The 15,703-nt window shown below is 38.4% G+C and overlaps 1 long non-coding RNA gene and 1 pseudogene across 1 annotated transcript in view; both read left to right on the forward strand.

Annotated features, from left to right (window-relative positions):
• The window catches only part of LOC102166560 (uncharacterized), a 170,293-nt gene that overhangs the window by 88,213 nt on the left and 66,377 nt on the right, over nt 1-15,703 (forward strand). The gene's annotated exons all lie outside the window — the stretch shown is intronic.
• LOC146395930 (cytochrome c pseudogene) lies at nt 12,258-12,688 on the forward strand (annotated as a pseudogene).

Below are 15,703 nucleotides of genomic sequence, written 5' to 3' on the forward strand. Positions count from 1 at the left end.
AGGTCTTGGGATAAGTTTATAGGCAGCTTTTATATGTGTATTGTAATTAGAAGTTTGCATCTCACACTACAGTCAAGATTTCTACTTAATAGGCTTTTTACAGAGAGACATAACTCCTGAGAATGTAGCTTATTGCTATGTCCTGGGGTGGTACCTGTTTAAGAACTCTTCTCCAAGGTGTCAAGAATGTTTTTGAAGAAATTATAGCTGAATATTTCCAAACCTAAATAAGGAAACAGATATCCAGATACAGAAAGCACAGAGGGTCCCAAACAATATAAACCTAAACAGACTCACACAAAGATATACCATAATTAAAATGTCAAAAGTGAAAGTTAAATGGAAAATTCTAAAGGTAGCAATAAAAAAAATAGAGCTATATACAAGGGAAACTCCATAAGTCTATCAGTTGGTTTCTCTGAAGAAGCTTTTTAGGCCAGAAGGGAGAGACATGATATGGTCAAAGACTTGAAAGGGAAAAATCTGTAATCTAGGATACTCTACCCAGCAATACTATTATTAAAATAGAAGGAAAGAAAAAGAACTTCTCAGATAAGCAAACACTAAATTAATTCAGCAATACTAAACCTACATTAAAATAAATGTTGAAAAGTCTTTTTTAAATGGAAAAGAGATAAGAATATGTAGGAAAGTGAATGCCAATAGGGAAAAAAATATATAAATAAAGGATTAAATGTCACTTAAATAAGTAAGTACATAGATTAAAAGACAAAATATTTATTTTTGTGTGTGGTGTCATAGAGTGGTCTACTTTCATTCTTTTACATGTAGAGTCCAGTTTTCCCAGCACCACTTATTAAAGAAAATATCTTTTCACCATTGTATATTCTTGCCTCTGTTGTCATAGATTAGTTTACCATAGGTATATGGGTTTATTTCTGGGCTTCCTATCCTGTTCCATTGATCTGTGTTTCTGTTTTTGTGCCATTACTATACTTTTTTTTAGTAACTGTAGCTTTGTAGTATAGTCTGAAATCAGGAATACTGATTTCTCTAGCTCCATTTTTTTTTGTCATAATTGCTTTGGCCATGCTTCGTCTTTTGTGTTTCCATAGAGATTTAAAATTTTTTGTTCTAGTTATGTGAAAAATGCCACAGATAATTTGATAGGGATTGCATTGGGTCTGTAGATTGCCTTGGGTAGTATAGTCATTTTGACAATATTTATTTCTTCCAGTCCAAGATTATGGTGTATCTTTCCACCTCTTTATGTCATCTTGATAGTGATAAGAATAGGCACAGGTAGTTGTAGAAGTCCCAATAAAGGATCATAGATAGGGAGGGAAATCTAGGGGATGTTGGGAGATCACTGTAAGTTAATAAATTGCTCAAAAAAGCCATCAGAACAAGGCAGGCTTGCTTGACTAGTAGAGGTGTGAGAATTGCCTCAGGTGGGGGATGGAATGAGGCCTGCATTCAGATTCAGACCAAGGGCAGGAGTTTGAGGATGGCCCTTCTGCTGATTTGAATACACACCTTACCAGATACCAAGGAGGAGACACTACTCCCAGAAGAGAAGAGGCAGGCTTTTCCAACCCCTTCTCGCCTTGGATGATAAAACTATAGCTGACTGGATCCTCGGGGCAGAGCTTCTGTGCCTGACTTCTTGCATTTGTCATGAGTGTCCTAATGTAATAAATCTATTTCTTGCCTATCACTTTGTTGCTTGCTGAATTCCTTCAGTGAAGAGTCATGAAGAACCTGAACCTCAGTGAGTCCAGACACCAGGTGAATGATTCTAATTTAAAACCATGGGTCCAAGTCCCAATCTGGGTTTAGGCTGAGTTCAAGTCCCAGCACATGGGTTCAAGTCCCAATCTGTGTTCTGGCTAGGTTCAGGCTGTTAGTGCTATCAGTTTCAATCTTCAATTTCTTTTATCAGCATCTTGTAGTTTTCAAAGTTCAAGTCTTTTGTCTCTTTAGGTACATTTATTTCTAGGTATTTATTCTTTTTGATGCAATGGTAAATGGGATCATTTCCTTAATTTGCCCTTCTCATCTTTCATTGTTAGTGTATAGAAATGGAAAATATTTCTGTGTGTTAATTTTGTATCCAGAAACTTTACCAAGTTCACTGATGATCTCTTGTAATTTTCCGGTGGTGTCTTTAAGATTTTCTATGTATACTATCATGTCACCTACTAACAGTGACAGTTTTATTTCTTCCTTTACAGTTTGGATTCCTTTTATTTCTTTTTTCTTGTCTGATTTCTGTGGTTAGGTCTTCCAAATATATGTTGAATAAAAGTGGAGAGCATGGACATCCTTGACTTGTCCTTGATCTTAGAGGAAATGCTTTGTTTTTCACTACTGAATATATTAGCTGTAGGTTTGTCTTATATAGCCTTTATTATACTGAGGGTATATGCCCTCTATGCCTACTTTCTGGAGATTTATCATAAATATATGTCGAGTTTTATCAGAAGCTTTTTCTACGTCTATTGAGATGATCACATGGTTTTTATTTTTCAGTTTGTTAATGTGGTATATCACACTGATTGATTTGCTTATATTGAAAAATCCTTGCACCCCTGAGATAAATCCCACTTGATCATAGTGTATGATCCTTTGAATGCAATGTTGGATTCAGTTTGCTGATATTTTGTTGGGGATTTTGGTGTCTATGTTCATTAGTGATATTGACCTGTAATTTTCTTTTTGTGTGTGGTATCTTTATCTGGTTTTGATATCAGTGTGATGGTGGTGTCGACATAAAAAATGCACAACCTAAAAGTTGAAAGTTAAGTTTTATTTGGGGCAAAATTAGAACCTAAGCCCAGGAGAGAGCTTCTCAGGTAGCCCTGAGAAACTGCTTGAGGCAGTGAGGGAGGAGCTAGGATATAGAGGAGTTTTTGCAACAAAGTGCCCGGAGCAGAAACGAAAGAGGCCTGGGCTTACTGAAATCATTCCTTTGATATGCACCTCCACTTTCAGGACCAGTATCCTGAGTTTTCACAGACTGCAGGACTCACCAGCTCTCACTCTTTTTTTTTTTTTTTTTTTTTTTTTGTCTTTTGTCTTTGTTGTTGTTGCTATTTCTTGGGCCGCTCCTGCGGCATATGGAGGTTCCCAGGCTAGGGGTTGAATCGGAGCTGTAGCCACCGGCCTACGCCAGAGCCACAGCAACACGGGATCCGAGCCGCATCTGCAACCTACACCACAGCTCACAGCAATGCCGGATCGTTAACCCACTGAGCAAGGGCAGGGACCGAACACGCAACCTCATGGTTCCTAGTCGAATTCGTTAACCACTGCGCCACGACGGGAACTCCAGCTCTCACTCTTGAAGGTGACTACATTCATGAGTGATTGTGACATTCTTTGTTTTATCCTTAACTGTAGACCAGCTGAAAAACTACCCAAGGAGGAAAAGGGAAATATCCGGATATGATAGAGATGAGGGGAAAATGCACGCAGCCATATACACATTTTACAAAAGTGACTTGATTTTCTGAAGGTTACTACCCATCACAAGGAGCAGACATCACCATGGAGAATTTTAGTGTTTTTCTAGATATGAGGAGATGCAAGAATTGAGCATATAAAATCTTCCCCTAAAATTATCTATCTAAAGACCTGTTCTTCCAGTTTTCCCAGAACACAGAGTGCCTCACTCCTGATTTTCACTCTGAGCTCCACTCAGGGGGGTGCTGTGGGTTGGCAGCTGCAGTGGCTCATGACTTAATCCATTTAGAGGCTCATGGCAAGTGCCAAACTTCAGTTCACAGTGATCTCATATAATTTGTATATTTTGGAAATTAATCCCTTGCAGTTTTTGGAAAAAGTTTCAGAAAAATTGATGTTAACTCTTCTCTAAATGATGGAAATCACCTGTGAACCCATCCAGTCTTAGACTTTGCTCGTTGGACATTTTTAAATCACAGTTTCAATTTCATTACTCAAAATGGATTAGAGATCTAAATATAAGACTGGATACTGTAGAACCCTTAGAGGAAAACATAGGTAGAACAGCCTCTGACATAAACTGAAGCATACTTTTCAGTTCCTCCTCCTCGTATAATGATAACAAAAACAAAAATAAACTAAGGGACCTAAATAAACTTAAAAGATTTTACACAACAAAAGAAACCATAAATAAAATGAAAAGACAACCTACAGAAAAGGAGACAATATTTGCAAGTGAAGCACCTGACAAGGGATTAATCTCCAAAATAACAAATGATTCATGCAGCTCAATATCAGAAAACAAACAATCAAAAGATGGGCAAAGGATCTAAACAGACATTTCTCCAAAGATATACTAAAAAACACATGAAAAGATGATCACCATCACTAATTATTAGAGAAATGCAAATCAAAGCTACTATGAGGTACTACCTTACACCAGTTAGAATGACATCACCAAAGAGTTAATGAACAATTTAAGAGGAGAGGATGCAGAGAAAAGGCAACTTTCTTATGCTGTTGGTGGTAATGTCAATTGACACAACCACTATGGAAAAGAGTATGGAGGTCCCTAAAAAAACTAAAAAGCAGAACTACCACATGATCCAGCAATCCCACTCCTGGGCATCTATCCAGAAAATACCATAATTCAAAAAGATACGTGGAGTTCCCATCATGGCGCCATGGAAACGAATCCAACTAGGAACCATGAGGTTGCAGGTTCAATCCCTGGCCTCGCTCAGTGGGTTAAGAATCCAACATTGCTATGAGCTGTGGTGTAGGTCACAGACATAGCTCGGATCTGGCATTGCTGTGACTGTGGCATAGGCTGGCAGCAACAACTCCAATTAGAGCCCTAACCTGGGAACCTCCATATGCCATGGGTGTGGCTCTAAAAAGACAAAAGACAAAAAAAAAAAAAATACATACACCCCAGTGTTGATTATTTACAATAGCCAAGACACAGAAGCAACCTAAATGTCCATCAGCAGAGGAATGGGTAAAGAATATGTGGTACATATATACAGTGAAATATTAATTAGCTGTAAAAAAAAGAATGAAATAATGTAATATGCAGCAACATAGATGGACCTAGAAATTATCATACTAATAAAATTATACAGTGAAAGTCAACAACATATGATATCACTTATATGTAGGATCTTAAAAAAGGGGTTCAAATGAACTTATTTGCAGAACAGAAACAGACTCACAGACTTTGAAAGCAAAGTTATGGTTACCAAAAGGGACAGGTTGGACTGGGGGTTTGAGATTGGCATATGTACACTGTGGTATATGGAATAACTGACCAACAGGAACCTGCTATGTAGCACAGGGAACTCTACCCAATAGTCTATGAAAATCTTTATGGAAAAAAATCTGAAAAAGAATAGATATATATATAACTGAAACACTTTGTTGTACAGCAGAAATTATCAATGTGAATCAAATACAATAAAACTTTTTAAAAATTTTAAAAAGTCAAAAAATGTAAAAGCAACAATAACTACAATAAATAGAAATAAGCAAGAAAATGTAAAACATGACATTAAAAAAACACAAAATGTGGGTGAGGAGAGCAAAAATGTTGATTTTTAGAACTTAAATGATTATCAGGGTTTTTTTGTGTGTTTGCTTGCTTTTTAGAGCTGCACCTGTGGCATATGGAAGTTTCCATACTAGGGGTTGAATTGGAGCTGCAGCTGCCAGCCTATACCATAGCCATAGCAACACAGGATCTGAGATGTATCTGTAAATTACACCACAGCTGATGGCAATGCTGGATCTCTAACCCACTGAGCAAGGCCAGGGATTGAAGCTACATCTTCATGTATAGTAATTGGGTTCATAACGTGCTGAGCCACAAATGGAACTCCTGATTATCAGTTGAAATCGAATAAAGGTCATTATGGGTCAACATAGGAGCCTCATGGTAACCAGAAATCAAAAACATACAAAGATACACAAAAAAAAAAACAAAAAGAAAGGAACCCAAGCATGCTGCAAAAGAAGTCATCAAACCACGATGAGAGAAACAAAAATAAGAAGTAGGAGTTCCAGAGTTCCCAGAGTGGCACAGTGGTTAACGAACCCGACTAGGAACCGCGAGGTTGTGGGTTCGGTCCCTGCCCTTGCTCAGTGGGTTAATGATCCGGCGTTGCCGTGAGCTGTGGTGTAGGTTGCAGACGCGGCTCAGATCCCGCGTTGCTGTGGCTCTGGTGTAGGCCAGTGGCTACAGCTCCAATTAGACCCCTAGCCTGGGAACCTCCATATGCCAAGGGAGCTGCCCAAGAAATGGCAAAAAGACAAAAAAAAAAAAAAAAAAAAAAAAAAAAAGAAGTAGGAGTTCCTACTGAGAAATGGAATTGTTGACATCTTGTCAGCATCAGGATAAAGATTCAACCCCCAGCCTGGCACAGTAGGTTAAAGAATCTGGCATTGCCACAGCTACATTGTAGGTCACAACTGTGGCTTGAATACTTATCCCTGGCCAAAGAACTCCATATGCTACAGGGCAGCCAAAAGAAGAAAAGAAAAGAAAAACAGAACTTCGAAAACAACCAGAAAACAAGTACTAAAATGACACTAAGTACATATCTATCAATTTTCCTGTATTCTGATGAACTAAATGCTCCATCAAAAGATATAGGGTGGCTGATTGGATTTAAAAAAAAGAACCTACAGTATGCTGCCTACAAAAGATGTGCTTCAGGGCAAAAGACACACATAGGCCAAAAGTGAGGAAATGGAAAGTTATTTCATGAAAATGGAAATAAAAAAGCAGGGATAGCAGTATTAATGTCAAACAAAATAGACTTGAAAACAAAGGCTATAACAAAAGACAAGGAATGGCATTATATAATTATGATGGGGTCGATACAAGAGAGGATATTGTTAACACTTGTCAACTTATACACATGTAGTACATGAGCACCTAAATATATAAAGCAAATACGTAAAGGGAGCAACCAACAACATGAAGCAATTTGTAGGAGAGTCTAACACCCCACTGACATCAGTGGACAGATCATCCAGACAGAAAATAAGGCAACAATTGTCTTAAATGAAACAATGGACCAGTTGGATTTAGTTGATTTCTACTGGACATTTTATCTAAAAGCAGCAGAACAAACCTTCATTTCAGGCACACATGGATGTTTTCCATTAACACTAGATTACAAATCAAGCCTCAACAAATTTAAGAGAATGGAAATTGTCAAGCATTTTTTCTGACCACGTGACTAGAAAGTAGAAATGAACTACAGAAAGAAAAAGGGGAAAAGAACAAACATGTAGAGATGAAATAACATGCTACAAAATAAAACCCTAGTTGGCCAATGATGAAATCGAAGAGGAAATCAGAAAATGTCTCAAGACAAATGAAAACACAACTTTCCAAAATCTATGGGGCTCAACAAGGAGTTCTAAAAGTGGAAGTTCATAGCAATGCAAGCTTTCCTCAAGAAACAAGAAAAATCTCAAACGAATGAATCCATCACCTAAAAGAATTTGTAAAAGAAAAACAAAGCCCAAGTCAGAAGGAATGGAATAATAAAGATCAAAAATGAAATAAATGAAACAGATTTTAAAAGCAATAGAAAGGATCAGTAAAATGGAGAATTGGTTTTTTGAAAAGATATATGAACTGTTATATGCCCACAAATTGAACAACCTAGAAAAAAAATTAATTTCTAGAAACATATAGCCTTTCAAAACTGAGTCAAGAGGGCAATTTGAACAGAATAATCACTACAAGTGAAGTTTAATCTGTAATAAAATAAATGCCTAGCAAACAAAAGTCCAGGACTGGACAGCTTCACAGGGGATTTCTATCAAACATATCAAGAAGAACTAATACCTATAATTCTCAAACTATTCAAAAAATTGAAGAGGAGGGAATGCTTCTAAATTCATTCTATGAGGTCATTATCACCCTGATACCAAAATCAGACAAAAACACTAGAAAAAAAGAAAATTACAGTCATTATCTTTGAATAGAGGAACAAAAATCCTCAACAAAATATTAGCAAACTGAATCCAATAGTATTAAAAGGATTACACAGCACGATTTAATTGGATTCACTCTAGGGTCTCAAGAATGGTTCAACATTCACAAATTAATTAATGTTATCCACCACATAAAAGTTATGGAAAAAATCACATGATCATCTCAATAGAGGTAGAAAAAGCACTTGCACAATTCAATATCCATTCATAAAAATGCTCACCAAAGTGGGTATAGAGGGAACATAAATCAACATAGTCAAGGTCATTTACTTCAAGCCTACCACCAACATAATACTCAATGGTTAAAAGGTGAAAGCCTTCCTACTAAATTCAGTAATAACCCAAGGACACCCACTCTTTCCACTTCTATTTAACATAGTATTAGAAGTTCTATCTACAGCAGTCAGATAAGAAAAAGAAAAGATATTCAAATTGGAAAGTAAGTGGTAAAACTGTTACTATTTTCAGATGACACACTTTATATAATGAACCCTAAAAGCTGAAAGCTTTTAGAACTAATGATTGAATCTATTAGTTTCAGGATGCAAGATTAATATACAGAAATTCATTGAATTTCTATATACTAATGAAATAGAATGAGAAGAGTTAAAAAACTGTTATAATCACATTTAAAAAATACTTTGGGAGTTCCCGTCGTGGCGCAGTGGTTAACGAATTCGACTAGGAACCATGAGGTTGCGGGTTCGGTCCCTGCCCTTGCTCAGTGGGTTAACGATCTGGCATTGCTGTGAGCTGTGGTGTAGGTTGCAGACGCGGCTCGGATCCCGTGTTGCTGTGGCTCTGGCGTAGGCCAGTGGCTACAGCTCCAATTTGACCCCTAGCCTGGGAACCTCCATATGCCGCGGAAGCAGCCCAAAGAAATAGCAAAAAGACCAAAAATTAAAAAAATTTAAAAAAATAAAAAATACTTTGAAATATTACTGAACCAAGAAGTTGAAAGACCTGTATACTGAAAACCATCAAGTATTGATACAGGAATTGATGACAATTCAAGAAATGGAAAGATATCCTATGATTCTGGTTTAGAAGACTTACTATTATTTAAATGGCCATACTACCCAAAGCAATCTACAGATTTAATGCAATCCCTATCAAAATACCCCAGACATTTTTCACAGAACTAAAGAAAATAATCCTAAAATTCATGCAGGAACACAAAAGACCATGAATTGCTAAAAAAAAAAATCTTGAGAAAAAAGAACAAAGCTGGAAGTATAACCCTCCTAGACTTCAGACTATAATACAAAACTATCAACGAGTAAACAAATTAGCAAAGTACTGGCACAAAGACAGACACATAGATCAGTGGAACATAACCTAGAGCCCAGAAATAAACTCATTTACCTATGGTCAATCTACAAAAAAGAAGGTAAGAATATACAATGGAGAAAAGACAACAAGCAGCGCTGGAGTAAATGGGACAGCCGTATGTAAAACAATGAGATTAGAACATTCCCTCACATCATATACAATAATAAACTCAAAATGGTTTAAAGACCTAACTGTATGACCTAAAACCATAAAACTAGAAGAGAACATAGGCCAAACACTCTGATATAAACTGTAGCAGTGTTTTCTTAGATTAGTCTCTAATGCAAAAGAAATAAAAGCAAAAATAAGCAAATGGGACCTAATAACACTTAAAAGCTTTTGGACAGCAAAGAAAACCATCAACAAAGGAAAACCTACTGAATGGGAGACAATATTTGCAAAGGATGCAGCCAAGAAGTGATTGATATCCAAAATATATAACATTTCATACAATTCAATATAAAAAAAATCCCAATTAAAAAATGGGCAGAAGACCTGGATAGACATTTTTCCAAAGAAGATACAGAGTTAGCTAACAGGCACATAAATCTATATATAAGTAACAAAATATACTGTATAACACAGGGAATTACATACAGTATTTTGTTATAACATAATGGAGTATAATCTGTGAAAATACTCAATTGCTATGCTGTATACCTGAAACTAACAGAATATTGTAAAGCAATAATACTTTAATTTAAAAAAAAAAAAAGAACTCTTTCTCCATTGGCTACAGTCTTGTGAGATCCATGAGCATAAGCCTCACATTAGCAGCCACCAGAGCCAGGAGATGTAGAGGTGTCTCTTGGAAAACGTTATTAAAAATTCAGAGTACCAGACAAGGATATAACCTTCTTTCTTGAAGATGTTGGTGAGCTCAAGCAAGGCAGAGGTAGAATGCAAAATTTGTAATTACCTCCATTCCCCAAGAATATCTCTTTTTTTCTTTTTTTGCCTTTTCTAGGGCCGCTTCCTGCAGTATATGGAGGTTCCCAGGCTAGGGGTCTAATCAGAGCTGTAGCCAACGGCCTACACCAGAGCCATAGCAATGTGGGATCTGAGCCACAGCTGCGACCTACACCACAGCTCACAGCAACACTGGATCCTTAACCCACTGAGCGAGGCCAGAGATTGAACCCTCACCTCATGGTTCCTAGTCGGATTCATTTCCACTGCGCCATGATGAGAACTCCCCCAAGAATATCTCTTTAAGCTTCTACAAATGTGTCATACCAGAAGCCTGCCCCTCAGCCCAAAGCTCCTGGACAAGCAAAGAGGCCGCTTTCTCAGAAGCACAGGTGAGTTTCATTCTACCATCTGTGCAGTGCCTGGAGGTGATAGTTGGCCAAAACCTGTCTCTCCAACTGTTACATTCCCTTGAGACCCAGGAACACAACCCCCTCCACCACTGCAACCTCCAGAGTTAAGGAACAAGATGTATCTCCTGAGAGGCAGCAATAGAGACAGGGTCACTAGACAAAAGCCAGAGCACCAAACGGGGCTCCCTTCCAGGAGATTCTGGTGCTCTGGAGCACAGCAGAGGGAGAGTAACAAAGATGGCAACTGCTGAAAAAGAAAAGGGAATAGGAAAAAAGGAAAAGAAGAAAAAGGGGAGAAATTTTGCAAGAGAGGGAGAATAAATGGATGGCACTCACCGGCTTTAGAAGGCAGTAGAGGGCACAAAAGATGGTGCCCACCAGCTGAGCATAAAGATGGCACCAGCTAAAAAGAAAAAAAAAAACAAAAACATAAAAGGAAAAAAAATGTGGCACCTGCTAGCTTTAGCAAAACAAAGGGAAAACAGAAAAATTATATCCACCAGCCTCTGTCCCCAAAGAGTATTCCAGCAGGCTCTTGCCACTAAATCCAACACTTTAAAATTAGCAAATGAGGAGTTCCCATCCTGGTGCAGCAGAAACGAATCCCACTAGGAACCATGAGGTTCAATCCCTGGCCTCGCTCATTGGGTTAAGGATCCAGCATTGCCATGAGCTGTGCCATAGGTCACAGATGCAGCCCGGATCTGGTGTTGCTGTGGCTGTGGTGCAGGCTGGCAGCTGTAGCTCTGATTAGACCCCTAGCTTGGGAACCTCCATATGCCACAGGTGCAGCCCTAAAGACAAAATTAGAAAATGAGTCTTTTTTTTTTTTTTTTTACAAAATCTGGTCAATTTTCAAAGAACTGCTTCTATGCTTGGCCCCTATGTGGGTGAGTCTGCCCATGAGCTATTTTAGAGCTGTTTCTCAGTTTGCAACAGCCTCATGGATTTCATGAGTGGAAACCCACTTGGGCTTCAAAGCCAGATATTTTGGGCTTATCTCTGGTGGATGACTTAAAAGTTGGGGTGTCCAATGTGGGGTACAAAACATTAATTCCTCTGGGAGAAACTCTGAATTTTGAGTTTCCTCCCAAGGGGTACAAGGGGTGGAGTTTATGGTAAGATTGTGTCTCTGCTTTTCCTGCCTGCCTCAATGTGGTTGTTCTTCTGTTGCCTGATGTGAAGGTTGCTAGGCTGGTTTTTAGAGGAACATGTTCCATGTATAGCTGTATATTGTTTTAGGGGAGAAGTTGAATTCAGGATCTTCCTACATTGCCATCTTGAAATGGAATCTCTCCTTTCCTATTAAGTAGATATCCATCCTCTGTCGATGTAATAGCAGGAAGTCAACGCCTGAGGAAAAAAAAAAAAAAAAAAAAAAGATGCCAAAATGATCAGGAAACCCCAAGGAAGCAGTTACTTTCTGGAAGGCAGTTGCTTGAATAGAGAACCTCTCAATGTCTGAGATGACCAAACAAGTAGCACTGAGTCCTTCATAGCTCTAAGAGCAATCATTGCTCTTTGAAGAGCCAAACCAAAAATTCATAAAACTGCCATACTATAAGAAAAATACAAGATGAAGTGTAGAAAGAGAACAAGATTTTGAAGGTCATGATGGTCCTCACAGTACAATTCTTCTCTTTAGATACCCTTTGCCAACCGTAGTAGTCATCAAATGTATTACAAACATGTTATATCTGGCTTGCATGACTGATGATTTAAAAATCTACCATTGGGAGAAGGTGGGACAACCGGCTTTCAAGTGGCCGCTTCTCTGTTGTGTGCAGTGAAAAAACAATTTAAAAATGGGTGATGTTGAGAAAGGCAAGAATATTTTTGTTCAGAAATGTTCCCAGTGCCATACTGTGGAAAAGGGAGGCAAGCACACATCTGGCCCAAACCTCCATGGTCTGTTTGGATGGAAGACAGGTCACGCTCCTGGATTCACTTACTCAGATGCCACCAAAAACAAAGGCAACACCAGGGGTGAGGAGACACTGATGGAGTACTTGGAAAATCCCAATAAGTACATCCTTGGAGCAAAAAGGATCTTCACTGGCATTAAGGAGAAAGACTTGGTAGCTTATCTCAAAAAATAGTTGGCCACTGCCTTATTTATTACAAAACCGAAATGTCTCATGACTTTTATTTATTTTTATTTTTTTAAGCTTATATAAACATTTTATTTTTTTTTACAAAATAAAATACATATATTTAAACACAATTACATTCACACAGATTATTATATCATGGATCTTAAACAGATTGACTCCCTCTGGAGAAGTGGAATGGAAAATATGCTGAGACAAATAGGAAATTTATTCTATACTTTATCCCATTTTGTATGGCTTTCATCTTTACTATTTAGTATTATCTATTACATTTCAATTTTTCTTTAAAAATTAGCATTATATTAAAAGTGTGTATATTATGCAACTAAAATTTATAAAGAAGAAAGCCTTATATACCATCAAATATTTTATATAGCATAATAAAAAGAATAACTGGTAAGAATAACGAAAATAATACACCCTCTGAAAATAAGTAAAATATAACATGAATAAATTGGTTAAAAAACAGTGTGACTATATAAATATGTCCTCACAATTTGTTACATCTTATTGATTCTTCAATAAAGGCATTACACCATTCTAGGTGATGTGATAAACAAGACATTATAGACTTTACATTGTACCATGAAGAGAAATGGTTATTAATAATACAATTGTAGAATTATATTATTTAATTGTACAGTTGCATTATTTAATTATAATTATCATAAATTCTTTGATGGAGAGGAAATCAGAATTGGTTCTAAGAAGACGTCAGCATTCCAAGAATGATGTCAAATGACCCCCCTCATGGTGTATTATGCACTTATTTACTATGAGATATATTTCTTCTCCAGAGATTCCCTGTTTGTGTATCAATTGTAGATTTTTGGTTTGCAGTTATTCTGAAGTTTTGATGTAAGAGTCTATATGTATGTGAGATTGTTTTGTTATTCTCTTAATTGAAAGTTCATCTCCAGTGTCCTGCATTTGTACCCACCTCTTCTCATGATTTCTGATTTTGGTGGTATAATTGTGCATGGATGATTTCGTATCTTTACTGTACAAATACCTTTACTGGTGAGCCTTGTCATTTGTGGAATTTTTGTTTCCTGTTGCTGTCTTGTCTTTTCTGCCTAGAGAAGTTCCTTTAGTATTTGTTGTAAGGCTGGTTTAGTGTTGCTGAATTCTCTCAACTTTTGCTTATCTGTGAAGGTTTTGATTTCTCCTTCAAATCTGAATGAGAGCCTTGCTGGATAAAGTAATCTTGGTGGGAGGTTTTTTCCTTTCATCACATTAAGTATATCATGCCACTCCCTTCTGGCCTACAGAGTTTCTGCTAAAAAATCTGCCAATAACCTTATTGGGGTTCCCTTGTATGTTCTTTGTTTCTTTTCCCTAGCTGCTTTCAAGATTTTCTCTTTGTCTTTAATTTTGGTCAGTGTGATTATTATGTGTCTTGGTGTGTTCCTCCTTTTATATGGTACTTGTTGTGCCTCCTGGATTTGAGTGAGTGGTTCCTTTCCCATGTTAGGGAAATTTTCAGCTATATCTCTTGGAATATTTTTTCTGTCCCCTTCTCTCTCTCGTCTCCTTCTGGCACCCCTATAATACAGATGTTGGTGTGTTACACGTTGTCCCAGAGTTCTCTGAGACTCTTCTTCATTTGTTTTCAATCTTTTTTCTCTTTTCTATTCTGCATCCGTAATTTCCACCAATCTGTCCTCCACCTCGCTTATTTGTTCTTCTGCCTCCTGTATTCTGCTGTTGGCTGCTTCTAGTGAATTTTTTATTTCAGTTATTGTATTTTGCATCACTTCTTGTTTAAGTGTTATATCTTGTATCTCTTTAGTCAGTGTTTCCTCTAAGTTATCCATCTTTGCCTCCAGTTTATTTCCAATGTCCTGCATCATCTTCAGCATCGACAGTCTAAAGTCTTTTTCCTGGAGGCTGAGAATCTCCTCCTGGCTTAGCTGTTTTTCTGGGGTTTTTCTTTTCTCCCTCATCTGAGTTATAGTTCTCTGTCTTTTCATTTTTATAGGTTTTTGGTGTGGTGATCTTTTTACAGATAATAGAGTTGTAGCCTTGCTTACTTTTGGTGTCTGCCCCCCTTGTGGCTGAAGTGAGTATGGAGGCTTGCTGTAGGCTTCCTGATGGGAGGGGCTGATGCCTGCCCACTGGTAGGTAGAGCTGATTCTAATCCCTTTGGTGGGTGGGGCTTAGTCTCTGGATGGGATTAAATGCAGCTGTGTGCCTGAGGGGTCTTTAGGTTGCCTGTTTACTGAGGGGCAGGGCTGTGATCCCACCTGATTGTTGTTTGCCTTGGGGCTTCTCAGCACTGACTGACAGGTGGGGCCAGATTTTCCCAAAATGGCCACCTCCAGAGAAAGGCACACTGCTGAATATTCCTGAGAGCTTTGCCTTCAATGTCCTTCCCTCACAACAAGCCACATTCACCCCTGTTTTCCCAGGATGTCCTCCAAGAACTTCAATCAGGTTTGACCCAAATTCCTATGGAGAGCTCGGTCTGCCTTGGGATCCAGTGCACGTGAAAGTCCATGTGCGCCTTTTAAGATTGGGGTCTCTGTTTCCCCCAGTCCTGTGGAGCTCCTGTGCACAAGCCCCACTGGACTTCAATGCCAGATGCTCCAGGGGCTCCTTCTCCCAGTGCCAGATCCCCACATGTGAGGGTTTGATGTGGGGCTCAGAATTCTCACTCCTGTAGGTGAGTCTCTCTCTGTGGACCAGTTAGTTTTCAGTCTGTGGAGCTGCTCACCCAGGAGGTATGGGGTTGTTTATATCACGAGATCTCCCCTCCTACCTGGGGATGTGGCCTACTCTTTTTCTTCTGGAGTAGGGTATCTTTTTTAAGGTTTCCGGTCCATTTGGGTGGAGATTGCTCAGTCTTTAACTCCCTGCCATTGCTGGCTTGGCTCTTCCTAACTCCCCTGCATATGCATTTCAAACTTACCATAGGAGTTCCCTTGTGATGCAGGGGGTTCCCACATTATGCTTGCAGCAGCTCAGGTAACTGCTGTGGTGCAATTCAATCTCTGGCCCAGG

The sequence above is a fragment of the Sus scrofa genome, chromosome 15 (assembly GCF_054392235.1).
Source record: "Sus scrofa isolate SSC_HxYL_T2T_F1_AM1 chromosome 15, Sscrofa_HxYL_maternal_Yorkshire_Landrace_v2.0, whole genome shotgun sequence".
In the NCBI taxonomy this organism is placed as follows: Eukaryota; Metazoa; Chordata; class Mammalia; order Artiodactyla; family Suidae; genus Sus; species Sus scrofa.